Source organism: Somniosus microcephalus, chromosome 8 (genome assembly GCF_052327205.1).
Source record: "Somniosus microcephalus isolate GS21.2 chromosome 8, FLI_Smic_1.0, whole genome shotgun sequence".
Lineage (NCBI taxonomy): Eukaryota > Metazoa > Chordata > Chondrichthyes > Squaliformes > Somniosidae > Somniosus > Somniosus microcephalus.
The window spans coordinates 258616800-258633813 of NC_140994.1; the positions used below are offsets into that span (position 1 = coordinate 258616800).

Below are 17014 nucleotides of genomic sequence, written 5' to 3' on the forward strand. Positions count from 1 at the left end.
AGGAGGTAACGAGGTGGGTCAATGAGGGTAGTGTGTTTGATGTAGTCTACATGGACTTTAGCAAGGCCTATGGCAAGCATGGCAGGTTGGTCAAAAAAGAAAAAAAACCATGGGACCCAAGGGAAAGTGGCAAGTAGGATCCAAAATTGTTTCAGTGGCAGGAAGCAACGGGTAATGGTCAATGAGCATTTTTGTGATTGGAAGGCTGTTTCCAGTGGGGTTCCACAGGGCTCAGTGCTATTCAATATTCAGGAAAGATAGGCAAAAAGGAAAAGGAGGTGGGGTAGCATTGCTGGTTAAAGAGGGGCTTAACACAATTGTAAGGAAAGTTATTAGCTCTGATGATGTGGAATCTGTATGGGTAGAACTGAGAAATAGCAAAGTGCAGAAAACATTAGTGGGAGTGGTGTATAGATACCCAAACAGTAATGCAGGGGTTGGGGATGGCATTAATAGGGAAATTAGAGAAGCGTGCAATAAGGGCACAGCAGTTATCATGGGTGACTTTAATCTACATATAGATTGGGCTAACCAAATTAGTAACAATACTGTGGAGGAGAAATTCCTGGAGTGTATACGGGATGGTTTCCTGGACCAATCTGTCGAGGAACCAACTAGGGATCAGGCCATCTTAGACTGGGTATTATGCAATGAGAAATAATTAATTAGCAATCTTGTTGTGTGAGGCCCCTTGGGTCGGAGTAATCATAATATGATAGAATTCTTCATTAAGATGGAGAGTGAAGTAGTTGACACAGAAACGAAGGTCTTGAATTTAAATGAAGGGAGCTATGATGGTATGAGACGTGAGTTGGGTAGGATCGATTGGGTAATGTCACTCAAAGGGTTGACGGTGGATAGGCAATGGCAAACATTCAAAGATCGCATGGATGAACTACAGAATTTGTTCAACCCAGTTTGGCATAAAAATAAATAACAAAAGGTGACTCAACCATGGCTAACAAGGGAAATTAGGGATAACATAAGATCCAAAGAGAGGACATATAAATTGGCCAAAAAAAGCAGCAAACCTGAGGATTGGAAGCAGTTTAGGATTCAGCAAAGGAGGACAAAGGGATTAATTAAGAAGGGGACAATAGATTATGAAAGTAAGCTTGCAGGGAACATACAAACTGACTGTAAAAGCTTTTATAGCTATGTAAAGAGAAAAAGATTGGTGAAGTCAAGTGTAGTTCCCTTACAGTCAGAATCAGGAGAATTTATAATGTGGAACAAAGAAATGGCTGACCAATTAAATACATATTTTGGTTCTGTCTTCACAAAGGAGGACACAAATAACCTCCCAGAGTTGTCGGGGAACATAAGGACTACTGAGAGGGAGGAACTGAAAGAAATCAGTATTTGTAGGGAAATGGTGTTGGGGAATTTGACGGGATTGATGGCCGATAAATCCCCAGGGCCTGATAATCTACATCCTAGCGTACCTAAGGAAGTGGCCCTGGAGATAATAGATGCATTGCTGGTCATCTTCCAGGACTCGATAGACTCTGGAACAGTACCCATGGATTGGAGGGTAGCTAATGTAACCCCACTATTCAAAAAAGGTGGTAGAGAAAAAGCAGGGAATTATAGATCGGTAAGCCTGACATCGGTAGTGGGGAAAATGCTAGAGTCCATTATAAAAGATGTAATAGCAGAGCACTTGGAAAGCAGTGACAGGATCAGATAAAGTCAATATGGATTTACAAAGGGTAAATCGTGCTTGCCTAATCTACTGGAATTTTTTGAGGATGTAACTGGTAAAATAGGTAAGGGAGAACCAGTGGATGTGGTGTATTTGGACTTTCAGAAGGCTTTCGATAACGTTCTGCATAAGAGATTAGCTTGCAACATTAAGGCACATGGGATTGGGGGCAAGGTATTGACTTGGATAGAGGACTGGTTGGCAGATAGAAAGCAAAGCGTTGGAATAAATGGGTCGTTTTCCCAGTGGCAGGCAGTGACTGGCGGGGTACAGCAAGGATCGGTCCTAGGACCCCAGCTGTTCACAATGGCCCAGAAATTCGGGTCGGGGGCTTCCCGGGGGTGCAAGCCCCCGACCTGCACTTACCTTGCGCGCCGGCAGTTGAGCTCTGGGCTCCCGTGGAATTCCGCTCCGGGGCCTGCTCCAACTCCCGGCGCGCTGTGCTTGCGTGTCCCAGGGGCATAGTTAGTGCGATGCGTCCCCTGGGGTCACGTGAGCCATGGGCAGCCAATCAGAGGAGGGAAAAGCCCATTCATAAGATTGACAGGAAGGCCTGTCTAAACCTATGAATATACGGGCCCCAAAATAACAGTAAACCTTCAAATAATTTTTTTTTTAAATCACACTTTTTAAATAAACTATAAATTACATTAAATAACTATTTTAAACAATAATTTAAATTTTTGAAAAAAATAATTTTATAAAATAACGGGGCTAAAAAGAAACTTACCTTGCTTTAAAGTATTTAAAAATAATAAACCTGTGGAAAAAATGTTTTAATGTTAATTAATTGACCACTTACCTTTTAAAATGCAGGCCTTACACCTGGTTTTTACGTTTCTAAAATCTAAAGACGGAAAAACCTGTAATAAAAGGTAAGTTCAAAGCGCACGCGCAGACTCCTGCGCACACGCGTTCGACCTCTGAACCCCTTCGTTCAGAGGAACGGAAGTGCCGGTTTCCCACGCATGCACAGTGCATGCAAGAAACCGGCACTTCCATCGGGTCCACGCGTGAGTACCCCATGCGTACTCACGCATTGGGACCTGAATTTCTGGGCCAATATATATTAATGATCTGGACGAGGGAATTGGATGTAGTATCTCCAAATTTGTAGATGACACAAAGCTGGGTGGGAGGGTATGCTGTGAGGAGGATGTCGTGAAACTGCAGTATGACTTGGACAAGTTGGATGATTGGGCAGAAACATGGCAAATGCACTATAATGTGGATAAATGTGAGGTTATCCACTTTGGTGGCAAAAACAGGAAGGCAGATTATTATTTGAATGGCATTCGATTTGGAGAAGGAGAAGTGCAAAGTGACCTGGGTGTTCTTGTGCACCAGTCGCTGAAGGTAAGCATGGAGGTGCAGCAGGCGGTTAAGAAGGCAAATGGTATGTTGGCCTTCGTAGCAAGAAGGTTCAAGTACAGGAACAAGGATGCCTTGCTGCAGTTGTACAGGGCCTTGGTGAGACCGCACCTTGAGTATTGTGTGCAGTTGTGGTCGCCTTATCTGAGGAAGGATGTACTTGCAATGGAAGGAGTGCAGCGTAGATTCACCAGGCTGATACCTGGGATGGCAGGAATGACGTTTGAGGAGAGATTTTGGCGATTGGGCTTGTACTCACTGGAGTTTAGAAGATTGAGAGGGGATCTCAGCGAAACCTATAAAATTCTGTCTGGACAGAAGAGATGCAGGAAGGATTTTCCCGATTGATGCGGAATCCAGAACTAGGGGTCATAGTCTAAGCATAAAAGGTAAGCCATTTAGGACTGAGATGAGGAGGAATTGCTTCACCCAATGAGTGGTGAACCTGTGGAATTCTCTGCCACAGAGGGCGGTGGAGGCCAGTTCATTAAATATATTCAAGAAGGAGTTGGTTATATTTCTTATGGCTAAAGGGATCAAGGGATATGGGGAGAAGGCAGGGACAGGGTACTGAATTTGGATAATCAGCCATGATCTCATTGAATGGCGGAGCAGGCTCGAGGGGCCGAATGGCCTACTCCTGCTCCTATCTTCTATGTTTCTAAGCCCCCTGCTTTTTGTGGTATACATCAATGATTTAGACATCAATGTAGGGGCATGATTAGGAAGGTTGCAGATAAGACATATTTTGGCCGTGTGGTTGATAGTGAGGAAGATAGCTGTAGACTGCAGTAAGATATCAATGGACTGGTCAGGTGGGCAGAAAAGTGGCAAATGGAATTCAAACCGGAGAAGTGTGAGGTAATGCATTTGGGGAGGGCTAGCAAGGCAAGAGAATACACAATAAATAGCAGGATACTGAGAAGCATAGAAGAACAGAGGGACATTAAACTACATGTCCACAGTTCCCTGAGGATGCAGGACAGGTAGATAAGGTGGTTAAGAATGCATACAGGGTACTTTCCTTTATTAGCCAGGGCATATAATATAAAAGCAGAGAGGTTATGCTAGAACTGTATAAACACCAGTTAGGCTACAGCCAGCGTACTGCATACAGCTCTCGTCACCACATTACAGGAAAGATGTGATTGCACTGGAGAGGCACAGAGGCGATTTGACAGGACTGGAGAATTTTAGCTATGAGGAAAGATTGGCTCGGCTGGAGTAGTTTTCCTTGGCACAGAGGAGGCTGAGGGGAGACTTAATTAAGGTGTATAACATTATTAGGGGCCTAGATAGAATGGACAGGAAGCACCTATTTTCTTTCGCAGAGAGCTCACTAACCAGGGTGCATAACAGTAAAGCATTTGGTGGAAGGATTAGAGGGGAGTTGAGGAGAACTTTTTTCATCAGAGAGTGGTGAGGCTCTGGAACTCCCTGCCTGAAAAGGTGGTAGAGGCAGAAACCCTCATCACATTTAAAAAGTATTGGCTATGCACTTGAAGTGTGGTATACTGCAAGTCTACGGACCAAGAGCTGGAAAATGGGATTAGGCTGGATACCTCTTTCTTGACCGGCGCAGGCACGATGGGCCGAATGGCCTCGTTCTGTGTCGTAAATGTCTATGATTGAATTGTGGAACAGAATGGAGGGGCTGAATGGCCTGCTCTTTTCCTATCCCAGTTGCTCTTACTGTTAGGAGTCAACCAGGTTGTTGCAGCTCTTGAGGCACATATAGGCAATAATGGGCAAGAAAAGCAAGTTATGATATTAGTGACATTATTGATTAGTTGGGTTTATTAGACATCCGCCAGCTTGATGGTCACATTTACTGAAAGCAGATTTCTTTTTATTTGGAAATGTATTTATAGTGCAAGCAACTTCTCAGACCTCCATTGCATGATCGATTATTAGTTCAGACCTCTCGGTAACTTGTCCAGTAGCATAACTGCTGCACTACCGTACCTTCTAACATGATAAGTGAAGCTTAACATTTTAACAGTGCAGCACTCACCTCGTGAAATTCAGTGGTTTCCCTGCTCGTAGAGTTTGATGCCTTTCCATGTTCTGTAGCGACACATGAGCCAGTCTTGATATTAATCATAGGCGCGGCCGCACCATGTAGCTGTAGAAACATTAAATCGTTCATGGCTGAATCTTGACACACGTCATAGCGAAACGACTGTGGGAGAGCCCCGCTATCATACACCTCTGTGTAATTGGGTGGTATTTGAAGATTCACACTAGCCTTTTGGATTCCACGGAGCGAATCCCTCCGGGGAAAATACGCCGGGTTCCAACAGCAACAGTAACTATTAATTCCATTTCTACCTCTGTGCACCTTAATGCCGAGGATTACAATCGCCACAAGTAATAGGAATGAGGTCGAGCCAAAAGCAATCATTAAATAAAATTTTAAATCGTATTTCCATGGTCCAGACTTCCCCAAAATGTCGATATTAGATGCATTGTCTGTAGTATCATCCTGCACTGATACATTGATGGTGAGTGTGGATGAAAGGGATGGGGTTCCATTGTCCCTCACCAAAATGACGATGTTTTGCCTCCGTAAATCTTTATGCCTAATGCGGCGAATAGTCCAAATTTCTCCAGTTTGAGGAGCCACAGTAAACAGACTTTGATCAGTGGGCTGACGGAGATGGTAGGAAAGTTCAGCGTTCTGTCCAGAATCGGCATCAGTGGCTGTAACTTTTGCAACCAAGTAACCCGAGTCAGCAGATCTTGGTATTGAGTCCTCTGCTGCCGACCCTTTACTTGGCAAAGGTGACACGATCACAGGGGCATTATCATTCTGATCTACGATGATCACATTTACAGTTACGTTACTGCTGAGCGGTGGCGATCCAGCGTCCTTTACTTTCACATAGAATTGAAATGTTTTAAGTTGTTCAAAATCAAACGAGCGGTGAGCAAACATCACACCATTGGCTGGGCTTATTGAGGCGAGTGATGATGCAGGCAAACCGTGTATCAGGCTATCCCAAATGGAATATGTCAGTTCGGCATTTTGATTGGAATCCGGATCAAAGGCTGACACAGAACCAATTGAAGCACCAATAACATTATTTTCTGTCACATACATGGTGAAGGAAGGCTGCGTAAAGCGTGGCGCGTTGTCATTTATATCTGAGGCTTGAACTCGGATGGTTTTGTTGGTCGAGAGGGGAGGGGAGCCTGTATCCGTACATGTAACGGTGATGTTGTACTCCGGCACCTTTTCACGATTTATATCACCGTGGATGACTAATGTGTAGTAGTTATTAGAAGAGCTAATCAACTTAAAGGGAATATCTTTGGCGGTGCGACAATAAACATCTGCTGCATTTCCAGAATCTCGGTCAGTAACTTTCAAAAGAGCCACTGCAGTATTCGGAGAAGCATTTTCTGGGATCGTGATCGACGTAGACGTTGTAATTATTTCAGGATAATTATCATTAACATCACTAATCTTTATCAAAACTTTACAATATACTGGTGTCGAATGGGGACCTCTGTCCTTAGCTTGTACCAAAATCTGATAATTTTCTGCTTCTTCAAAGTCCACAGTACCGGTCACTCTGATTTCTCCGTTTGTTGAGTCCAAGCTAAAGACCTCACGCACTTTATCAGGAGTGTGATCGCTGAAAGAATAGATTACCTCACCGTTTAGGCCTTCGTCCATATCCACCGCAGTTACTTTAACAATCAAAGTATCTTTGGGCACATTTTCGGCAGTGGTGATTTGATAAACGTTCTGTTCGCAAACCGGGGCATTGTCGTTCACATCAAGCACAGTGATTATAATCTGGGTGGTCCCGAATTTCTCCGGGTTTCCGCCATCAAACGCGGTCAGTGTTAATCGGTGAGTCGGTTGTTGCTCCCGGTCTAGGGTTTTTTCCAACACGAGTTCTGGGATGTCAGTTTGTTCGCTGTCTGACTGTGATTTCAAAGTGAAATGCTGGTTTGGGCTCAGTTGGTAGGAGCGAACACTGTTAGTTCCCGCGTCCGGGTCCCGAGCTCTCTGGAGTGGGAAGCTCGTTCCAGCCGGCACTAATTCTGAGATTTCAAGGTTAACCTCGCTTCTCTGGAACACGGGCGCGTTGTCATTTACGTCGAGAATCTCAATTTCTACACGATAAAACTGTAGCGGATTCTCAATCACAGCCTCTAACAGCAATACGCAAGGGAGGCTTTGTTCACAAAGATCCTCCCTGTCTATTTTTACTTTTACGAACAAAATTCCAGTTTTTAAATTCACGTCGAAATATTGCTTTTTGTTCTCGGATGCAATCTGTAACCTACGCGCCAATAGCTGCTTTACATCTAACTCCAGATCCGTAGCAACATTACCAACAAAGGCACCAAGCTCCAGTTCTTCAGGAATTGTGTAGCGAATGTTCTCACAAACTGAAACTGTAACGTATATGAGTATCAGATAAAGAACCCGCCATTGCCACAATCGGCAAATTGGCGAGGAGGGCATTCTGGATCAAAGTGCTGCAAATATAACTACCAGATTCGCAGATAAATTTTAGGCCGCTTGATGTAACGACGAGAACGTAATTGTTCAATACCTTGTTTATCCAGATGACAAGCTTTGTAATTCGTACAACGTCGAGAGGTCTTTGTCACAATCGCCAAGGTTGTTTGTACAAAATCCCTTAGATTTTCTCGGGCGCTTTCTTAGATGCGAATCGAGCGAGTGGAACGATTGAATGCTTTTTGTTTGTTCGCTACTGCGCAGTGAGTGGTGTAGGGGGAGTGGTGCTGGATCTCCAGCCACATTTCCTCACCTCATTGGCAGACAGCGACACAAAGAGACTCGGCCAATAATAAAAGCAAACACTGTTAAAGCAATGCTGCCTCTACTGAAGACCGGAAGAATTGCTTTGTGCATTTAACGTTGTGCAACTTTAATTACTGGTGCTGCGCAATATTTATGATTTATGTGATGTTTTCGCTGACGTGTAACCTAATTAAGATTATAATTCACGTTTCTGAACACCATTCCTTTTGACTAATGTTGTTCATCAACCCTTGGGTATCAACTAAAAACAATCTAGTGAATGAAACCATATTTTCGAGTTGCTTTGGCAGATAGTTTACACGCTTGTTGATTTATTTTTTGTCACCTTAACATCGGTCTGTACATGCAAGGTCGTTAATGCAAAATGTTTCTCAGTCCTGGCTATCTGCTTTACCAGAATTGAATAAAATGTCATGGACTTCTTTAAAGTAATGCAGATACTCACTCATCAGTGAAAACATTTTGTTTCTTTTGCCAGGTCTTGTTTGCAATAAAAGCTCATGCGCCATGACAACTTTAGAGTTTCAATGAGATGGCCCAACACAGCTTTTACAGGACAACTGGGGATGTGCAAGAAATGCTGCATTGCTGGTTTGGTACACGATTATTGTAGCCTGCACTCTGATATGCATTGTTGAAAGTTCCATTCTACCTAGCTAAGTAGCACGCAGTATTAATTCTGGATGTAGATCATTCGTGGGATTGGTTACCTAACTTGGTGCATTTTCAATAACGTTCCGAATTAGGCATCTGTTGGTCTCTGTAAGACTGAACATGTTGCCTTCAGCAAACAAGCCATCGGAAGGTGTTTATCGGTCTCTTAAAAAGGGAAAAAATGCCACAGCAGGTTGCTGCTTGCATATGCACAGGAATATAGGATCCAATGCAGAGTCAAGAAATGGAATATCTTGCCGGATGCAGATACTTTCCTGAAATGTGTTTATTCTGCTTGAGAATTGACAGCTCTGATAAACAATAACGTTACCTGAAATTTCACAGAGGAAAGATAAATGGATGGTGGGTGTGATAAATAAGGACACCCAGATTGATGTATCACTGCATCTTAATCAATGCCGTGAAACACAAATGATTGCAATTTGGAGTAGTGCTTAACTCCCTACTCGAATATATCCCTCTTGCATATTCTGATAAATAATCTCTCCGCCACTTGGCATTCTCTTACGGATCCCTCGAGGCCACTGCCTCCTTAAATGGAACAATTACAACTACCCAATCATTGTCTCTGATCGTACTTCCACCCCAGTATGCTCGCTGAGGACTAACCTCACCAATGTTCTTCATAGCGCGCACTCATTGTAGCCAGCATGCTCCCTTAGATATCCGGTGGATCAATAATCATTTTTATCGAGAATGTCAACCTCGGCCTTTGCCTTCACAATGTTTCTTTAGTTAGGAACAAGACCCTTGTCATTCATACCAGATCGTAGAGTATTATACTAACGTTGTAGCTTGACTGAAATTTGGATATGGGTTGGTGATATATTATCCATTACAAAAACCTAATTAGCAGAATATATGCTTTAACAAGTATCCCACCCAAACCCCTCTGTTGTTGGCATGGTCCTTATCACCAATTTTTACTTTTGTTCATTCCCCTACTTCGCTGGCATCATTCCAGCCTCGTCAATAAGCGAATGTGCATCCTGAGTGATTGCAATCTCCATATCAGCTCACTTTGCCTCTGCCTTCTCAATTTACTGTCTACGAGCCCTCCCTATAAATTATCCTACCCATATGCATGAGCAATACCTCCAAATCACCAGCTTACGTGGCCACACTGCCTTCATGTTCTTGACCATTACGAAGGCCATCTCGGTTCCCTTCTTCGTATCGCTGATCACCCACAATCCCTATTCACTTTCAACACCACTTCTTTACACATATGTAATTTACCACTGCACTTGCACACTCCCAATTACCTTGGCCCAGAAATTCGGGTCCCAACGGATGAGTACGCATGGGCTAGTCACACGTAGGCCCAATGAAAGTGCCGGTTTTGTGCATGCACTGCGCATGCACGGGAAACCAGAACTTACGTTCCCCTGAAAGAAGGGGTTAAGAGGTGGAACGCGTGCATGGGAGAGGCAGCATGTGCGCATTGAACTTACGTTTTTTTTCCAGGTTTCTCCGGGAATGTAAGTCTCCAGAAGTTAGACATGTAAAAAGCAGGTGCAAGTGTAAGGCCTGCTTTTAACAAGGTAAGTGGTGAATTAATTAAAATTAAAACATTTTTTCCACAGGTTTATTATTTTTAAATATTTAAAGAAAAGTAAGTTTATGTTTAGTCCCATTAGAAAATGTAATTAATTTTTTCAAAAATTTAAATTATTGTTTAATATAGTTATTTCATTTAATTTATAGTTAAGTGTGATTTTTTAAAATTTATTTGAAGTTTTAGTGATGTTTTGGGGCTTATAGTATTTATAGGTTTGACAGTTCTTCCTGTCAAACTTATGAATGAAGCATTCCCTGCTACCATTGGCTCTCCATGGCCCACGTGATCACAGGGGACATCAAACTAACTGCGCCCCTGGGATACGCAAGCACTGTGCGCCAGCAGTTGGATGAGGCCCAGGATCGCAATTCCATGCGGGCCCACAGCTCAACGGCTGACGCGCAAGGTAAGTGCAGGTCGGAGGCTTGCAGCAGCGGGAAGCCTCCAACCCGAATTTTTGGGCCCTTGTCTCTGGCCCTCCATTCAGTATGATACTTCTGCAGCTGTTGATTTGCTGAACCACTCGATAACGTGCACTTTTGAAGCTGGAATCTGCTAAAAGCCCGTCAGTGCCTCCCATGGCCGTCATTCCCCGGGATATAGCACAAGTCTTTGCTTCCACAAGTCCAATGGTTGCAAATCTGTGCATGTCTAGCTCACACCTGGATTACCAAAACATCACCAATTTGGATGTAGCATATCAAACCATAGTGAGTCTCAATCTCCTCCAAAACAACGCAGTAGTCTTGGATCATCTTTGACTGCCAGGATAGTCCCTGGTTCGATTTCCTAATTCTCAACCATCTCCTTAAGCCTCTCTTCCATGGTAATTCAGACTCGCAACTAACTACAAGTGCCAAGAGCTCGTGGTTATTTTTATTAGCAAGAGAGAAACCATACATTCAGCTTTGTATTTCCAGACATACCTCCTGCTTCCTCGATCCCATTCGATCGATTTACCACTAAAGCGGTGACCACTAAACTTCCTGGCTCTCATGGTAGCTGGCATTGTAAATGGTTCAGCGATATACAAGCACTAAGCCTCCCCCTTTTAAAATTACCAGCATCACCCCACTCCTTAAGAAGTCCAGCGTGGACACTCTGCTCTTGCAAAATAGGACCCATCTCCAATCTCCCTCTTATCGCCAAAGTATTGTTGTCACTCAAATCCATAAGTCATCTCTATTAAACTTTCTTTTTGAATCCTTCTAATTAGGTTTTCACCCTCCCACAAAATCGAAACCACTCTGATCAAAATTTTGAAAGGCATTCTCTGTGAGTCTGAGCACGGTGCTTTATATGTCACACATTGGACATCATTCCTTTAAAGCCCCCGAATCCCCTTCAAGTGCATTCCTAAAAACCTCCTTTTACACCAAGTTTTTGGTCCTGCTCCTAATACTTGTTCCCTGTCTCTGTGACCATTTACTTCCTCGAGCCTTTGAGCGTTTTTCTACTTAAAAGGCTATATATAAATGCATAAACATATCTAGATATGCTAGTTAAACTATTCATGCGATGAAACATTGAGGACTGTTTTCAGCAATGACTAGCTTGTCACTAAACACAAGAAGAACAATTTAGCGCTACATTGAAAGCACAATATTTACTGACATATCAGAGAGAGGATACTCGAACAAGCTCATTAAGATTCCCCACCTATTACTGACAGCGCAATATCGAGACCATAACAACCTAGGACATTTTAACAGAATGACAGGTAGACTCGAGGGGTGTTATAAACATAAAACAAAACAGGTGACTCAACCGTGGCTAGCAAGGGAAATTAGGGATAGCATAAGATCCAAGGAGAGGATATATAAATTGGCCAGAAAAAGCAGTAAACCTGAGGATTGGGAGCAGTTTAAGATCCAACAAAGGAGAACAAAGGGATTAATTAAGAGGGGGAACATAGAGTATGAGAGTAAGCTTGCAGGGAACATAAAAACTGACTGTAAAAGCTTTTATAGATATGTGAAGAGAAAAAGATTGGTGAAGTCAAACGTAGGTCCCTTGCAGTCAGAATCAGGGGAATTTATAATGGGGAACAAAGAAATGGCAGACCAATTAAATACATACTTTGGTTCTGTCTTCACAAAGGAGGGCACAAATAACCTCCCAAAGATGTCGGGGAACATAGGGTCTAATGACAGGGAAGAACTGAAAGAAATCAGTATTTGTAGGGAAATGGTGTTAGGGAAATTGATGGGATTGAGGGCCAATAAATCCCCAGGGTCTGATAATCTACATCCTAGGGTACTTTAGGAAGTGGCCCTAGAAATAGTAGATGCATTGCTGGTCATCTTCCAAAATTCGATAGATTCTGGAACAGTACCCATGGATTGGCGGGTAGCTAATGTTACCCCACTGTTAAAAAAGGTGGTCGAGAGAAAACAGGGAATTACAGACCGGTAAGCCTGACATCAGTAGTGGGGAAAATGCTAGAGTCCATTATAAAGGATGTAATAGCAGAGCACTTGGAAAAAAGTGACCGGATCGGACAAAGTCAACATGGATTTACAAAAGGTAAATCGTGCTTGACTAATCTACTGGAATTTTTTGGGGATGTAACTTGTAAAATAGATAAGGGAGAACCAGTGGGTGTGGTGTATTTGGATTTTCAAATGGCTTTCGATTAGTTCCCACATAAGAGATTAGCATGTAAAATGAAGGCACATGGGATTGGGGGCAAGGTATTGACTTGGATAGCGAACAGGTTGGCAGACAGAAAGCAAAGAGTTGAAATAAATTTTCCGAGTGGCAGGCAGGCAGTGACTAATGGGGTACCGCAGGGATCGTTCCTTGGACCCCAGCTTTACACAATATATGTTAATGATCAGGACGAGGGAACTAGATGTAATATCTCCAAGTTTGCAGACGACACAAAGCTGGGTGGGCATGTGTGCTGTGAGGAGGATGCCGAGAAACTCCATATTAATTGGACAGGTTGGTTGATTGGGCAAAAGCATGGCAGATGCGATATAACGTGGATAAATGCGAGGTTATCCACTTTGGTGTCAAAAACAGGAAGGCAGATTATTATCTGAATGGCAATAGATTGGGAGAAGGGGAAGTGCAACGAGACCTGGGCGTCCTTGTGCACCAGTCGCTGAAAGTAAGCATGCAGGTGCAGCAGGCAGTTAAGAAGTCAAATGGTATGTTGGCCTTCATAGCGCAAGGTTTTGAGTACAGGAACAAGGATGTCTTGCTGCAGTTGTACAGGGCCTCGGTGAGACCACATCATGAGTATTGTGTGCAGTTTTGGTTGTCTTATCTGAGGAAGGATGTTCTTGCCATGGAAGGAGTTCAGTGAAGATTCACCAGGCTGATGCCTGGGATGGCAGGAATTACGTATGAGGAGAGATTGGGTCGATTGGGCTTATACTCGCTGGAGTTTAGAAGAATGAGAGGGGATCTCATCGAAACTTATAAAATTCTAACAGGACAAGACAGGCTAGATGCTGGAAGGATGTTCCCGAACGTCAGGGACTCCAGAACCAGGGATCACAGTCTAAGGATAAGGGGTAAGCCATTTAGGACAGAGATGAGGAGGAATTTCTTCACCCAGAGAGGGGTGAACCTGTGGAATTCTCTGCCAAAGAAGGCAGTAGAGGCCAATTCATTAAATATATTCAAGAAGGAGTTGGATATATTTCTTAAGGCTAAAGGGATCAAGGGATATGGAGAGAAGGCAGGAACAGGGTACTGAATTTGGATGATCAGCGATGATCTTATTGAATGGCGGAGCGGGCTCGAGCGGCCGAATGGCTTACTCCTGCTCCTATCTTCTATGTTCCTATGTGTTACACATTAATTCCACATATCGAACTTCTTGCCTTCTCTGTATTTCGTTTCTCGTCGTAAAGGCATTAAATAGTTCTTTGATCGCATTTTAACTGTCTGTTTCATTAGCCTTCACTGAGAAATTATTCTCGAACTACATCAACGTTTCGGAGGCGACAATCTGCCTGACATATCTTCTCACTCTAAATTCCCCAATTAGGAACTGCAAATTAGTTATGTTCCTTAACAAAAAGTCATCTTTTATCTCAAATATTTCAATAAAGCAACAGCTTCGTTAGAATCTACTCATAGCATAATTTTTTGATACTCTTGAATAAGCTATATCTTCTGCCACTCTATTTTTCGCTTAACTACGGGAATGGTAGCGTACTGGTTATTTTACTGGACTAGTAATCCAAAAGCCTGAACTCATGATCCAGAAATGTGCAGTTCAAATCCCACCACGGCAGCTGGGGAATTTGAATTCTGTTAATTAAATAAATCTGGAATAAAAAGCTAGTGTCAGTAATGCGGTCCATGAAACTACCGGATTGTCGAAAAAGCCCGTCTGATTCACTAATGTCCTTTAGGGAAAGAAATCTCCCGTCCTTACCTGGTCTGGCAAATAAGTGACTCCAGTCTCATAGCAATATAACTGCCCTCCGAAATGGCCTAGCAAGCTGCTCAGTTATACACAACTGCTAGGAAAACAATACTGAAGGGGTTCAAGAACGTGGCTCACCACCACCTTCTCGAGGACAATTAGTGAAGGGCGATAAATGTTGGCCTTGCCAGCGACACTCTCATCCCAGGAACAAATAAAAAAAAACATACATAAGCAATAGGTGCAGGCGCAGGAGCCGGCTACTCGAGCCTGCTCTGCCATTCAATAAGATCATGGCCGATCTTCTACCTCAACTCCACTTTCCTGCACTATCAGCATATCCCTTGATTCCCTTAAGATCCAAAAATCTATCGATCCCTGGCTTGAATATACTCAACGACTGAGCCTCCACAGCCCTCTGGGTAGAGATTTCCAAAGATTCACCACCCTCTGCGTGAAGACATTTCTCCTCATCTCAGTTCTAAATGGCCGATCCCTTATTCTGAGACTGTGACCCCTGGTTCTAGACTCCCCAGCCAGGGAAAACATCTACCCGGCCAAGCCCTGTAAGAATATTGTATGTTTCAATGATATCACCTCTCATTCTTCTAAACTCTAGGGAATATAGGCCTAGTCTACTCAATCACCCCTCATAGGACAATCCCCCCATCCCAGGAACCAGTCTGGTGAACCTTCGCTGCACTCCCTCTATGACAAGTATATCCTCCCTTAGGTAAGGAGACCAAAACTGTACACAATACTCCAGGTCTGGTTTCACCAGCGCCCTATATAATTGCAGTAAGCCGTCTTTACTCTTATACTCAAATTCTCTTGTAATAAATGCCAACATACAATTTGCTTTCCTAATTGCTTGCTGTACCTTCATGTTAACTTTCAGTGATTCTTGTACAAGGACACCCAGTTCCCACTGAACACCAAAATTGCCCAATGTCTCACCATTTAAAAAATATTCTGCTTTTCTATTTTTCCTACTAAAGTGGATAACTTCACATTTCTCCACATTATATTCCATTTGCCATGTTCTTGCCCACTCACTTAGCTTTTCTATCTCTCCTTGAAGTCGCTTTGCATCTTCCACACAACTTACATCCACACCCAGCTTTGTATCATCAGCAAACTTGGATATATTAAATTTGGTCCCCTCACCCAAATCATTGATATAGATTGTGAATAGCTGAGGCCCAAGCACTGATCCTTGCGGTACCCCACCAGTTACAGCCTGCCAACCCGAAAATGACCCGTTTATTCCTACTCTCTGTTTTCTGTCTGTTAATCAAGCCTCAATCTATGCTAGCATATTACTCCCAATCCCATGAACCCTAATTTTGTTTAACAACCTCTTGTGTGGCACCTTATCGAATGCCTTCTGAAAATCCAAATACCTCAGTTGCATTGATAACATGATTACTAAAATTTGGGTTATTTTCTGTTTTACGCACCACAACTGGATTATTACTATGGATTAATTCTGCAACACCACTGGCCATGGTGACTGTTGTAGGATCTGAGCAAGGAAGAGGTTGTGTGCCACGTATAGAATATGCAGTTGATAGGTATTACTTTGTCGATTTTTTCCAATAGAATCTACGCATTTGGAAGTCTCAAAAGTTGATATCAGTGAATATTTGGATTCCATGCTCTCTACCGAAGAAGCCAAGTTCCTTTAAAGGCAGCAGAACAATCTCCATCCACTCTAATTAGTGTCACTAAAACCCAACTTCAGTTGTGATGCTTTGCACAACCGTGCAAACACATCAACATTATCAGATTTATTCTTGATAAAGGCAGTTTTCTTCCATTTTGCTTATTATTTTCTTCATTAACTTTTTCTTAACCGGCCTGCCATCCTTTTGGATAATGGATTGGTAAACAGACAAAAACAGAGTAGGGATATACGGGCCATTCACAGATTGGCAGGCAGTAACTAATGAGGTGCCACAAGGATCAGTGCTTGGGCCTCAGCTATTTACAATCCATATTAATGACTTAGATGAAGGGACAGAGTGCAATGTATCCAAATTTGCTGATGATGCAAAGCTCGGTGGAAAAGTAAGATCTGAGGAGGACGCAAAGAGCCTGCAAAGGGATAAAGAAAGTTTAAATGAATGGGCAATAAGGTGGCAGATGGAGTATTTTTAAATGGTTTGAAAATATTAAATGCCTGTGTACAGAGAAATTTGGGTGTCCTGTGCAGGAAACACCGAGATTTAGCATGCTGGTACAGCAAGCAATTAGGAAGGTAAATGGCATGTTGGTCTTTATTGCTAGAGGGTGGGAGTACAAATATAAGGAAGTCTTGCTACAATTGTACAGGGCTCAGTTGAGACCACACCTGGTGTACTGTGTACATTTTTGGTCTCTTTATTTAAGGAAGGATATACTTACTTTAGAGGCGGTGCCTCGATTGCTCACTAGATTGATTCCTGGGATGAGAGGGTTGTCCTATGAGGAGAGTTTGAGTAGATTGGGCGTATACTCTCTGGAGTA

The 17014-nt window shown here is 43.0% G+C and overlaps 1 protein-coding gene and 1 pseudogene across 4 annotated transcripts in view; both read right to left on the reverse strand.

Moving 5' to 3' along the window:
• The window catches only part of LOC147114284 (protocadherin beta-15-like), a 196607-nt gene that overhangs the window by 123292 nt on the left and 56301 nt on the right, over window positions 1-17014 (reverse strand). The window lies entirely within an intron of this gene.
• Window positions 4882-9625, reverse strand: LOC147114288 (protocadherin-10 pseudogene; annotated as a pseudogene).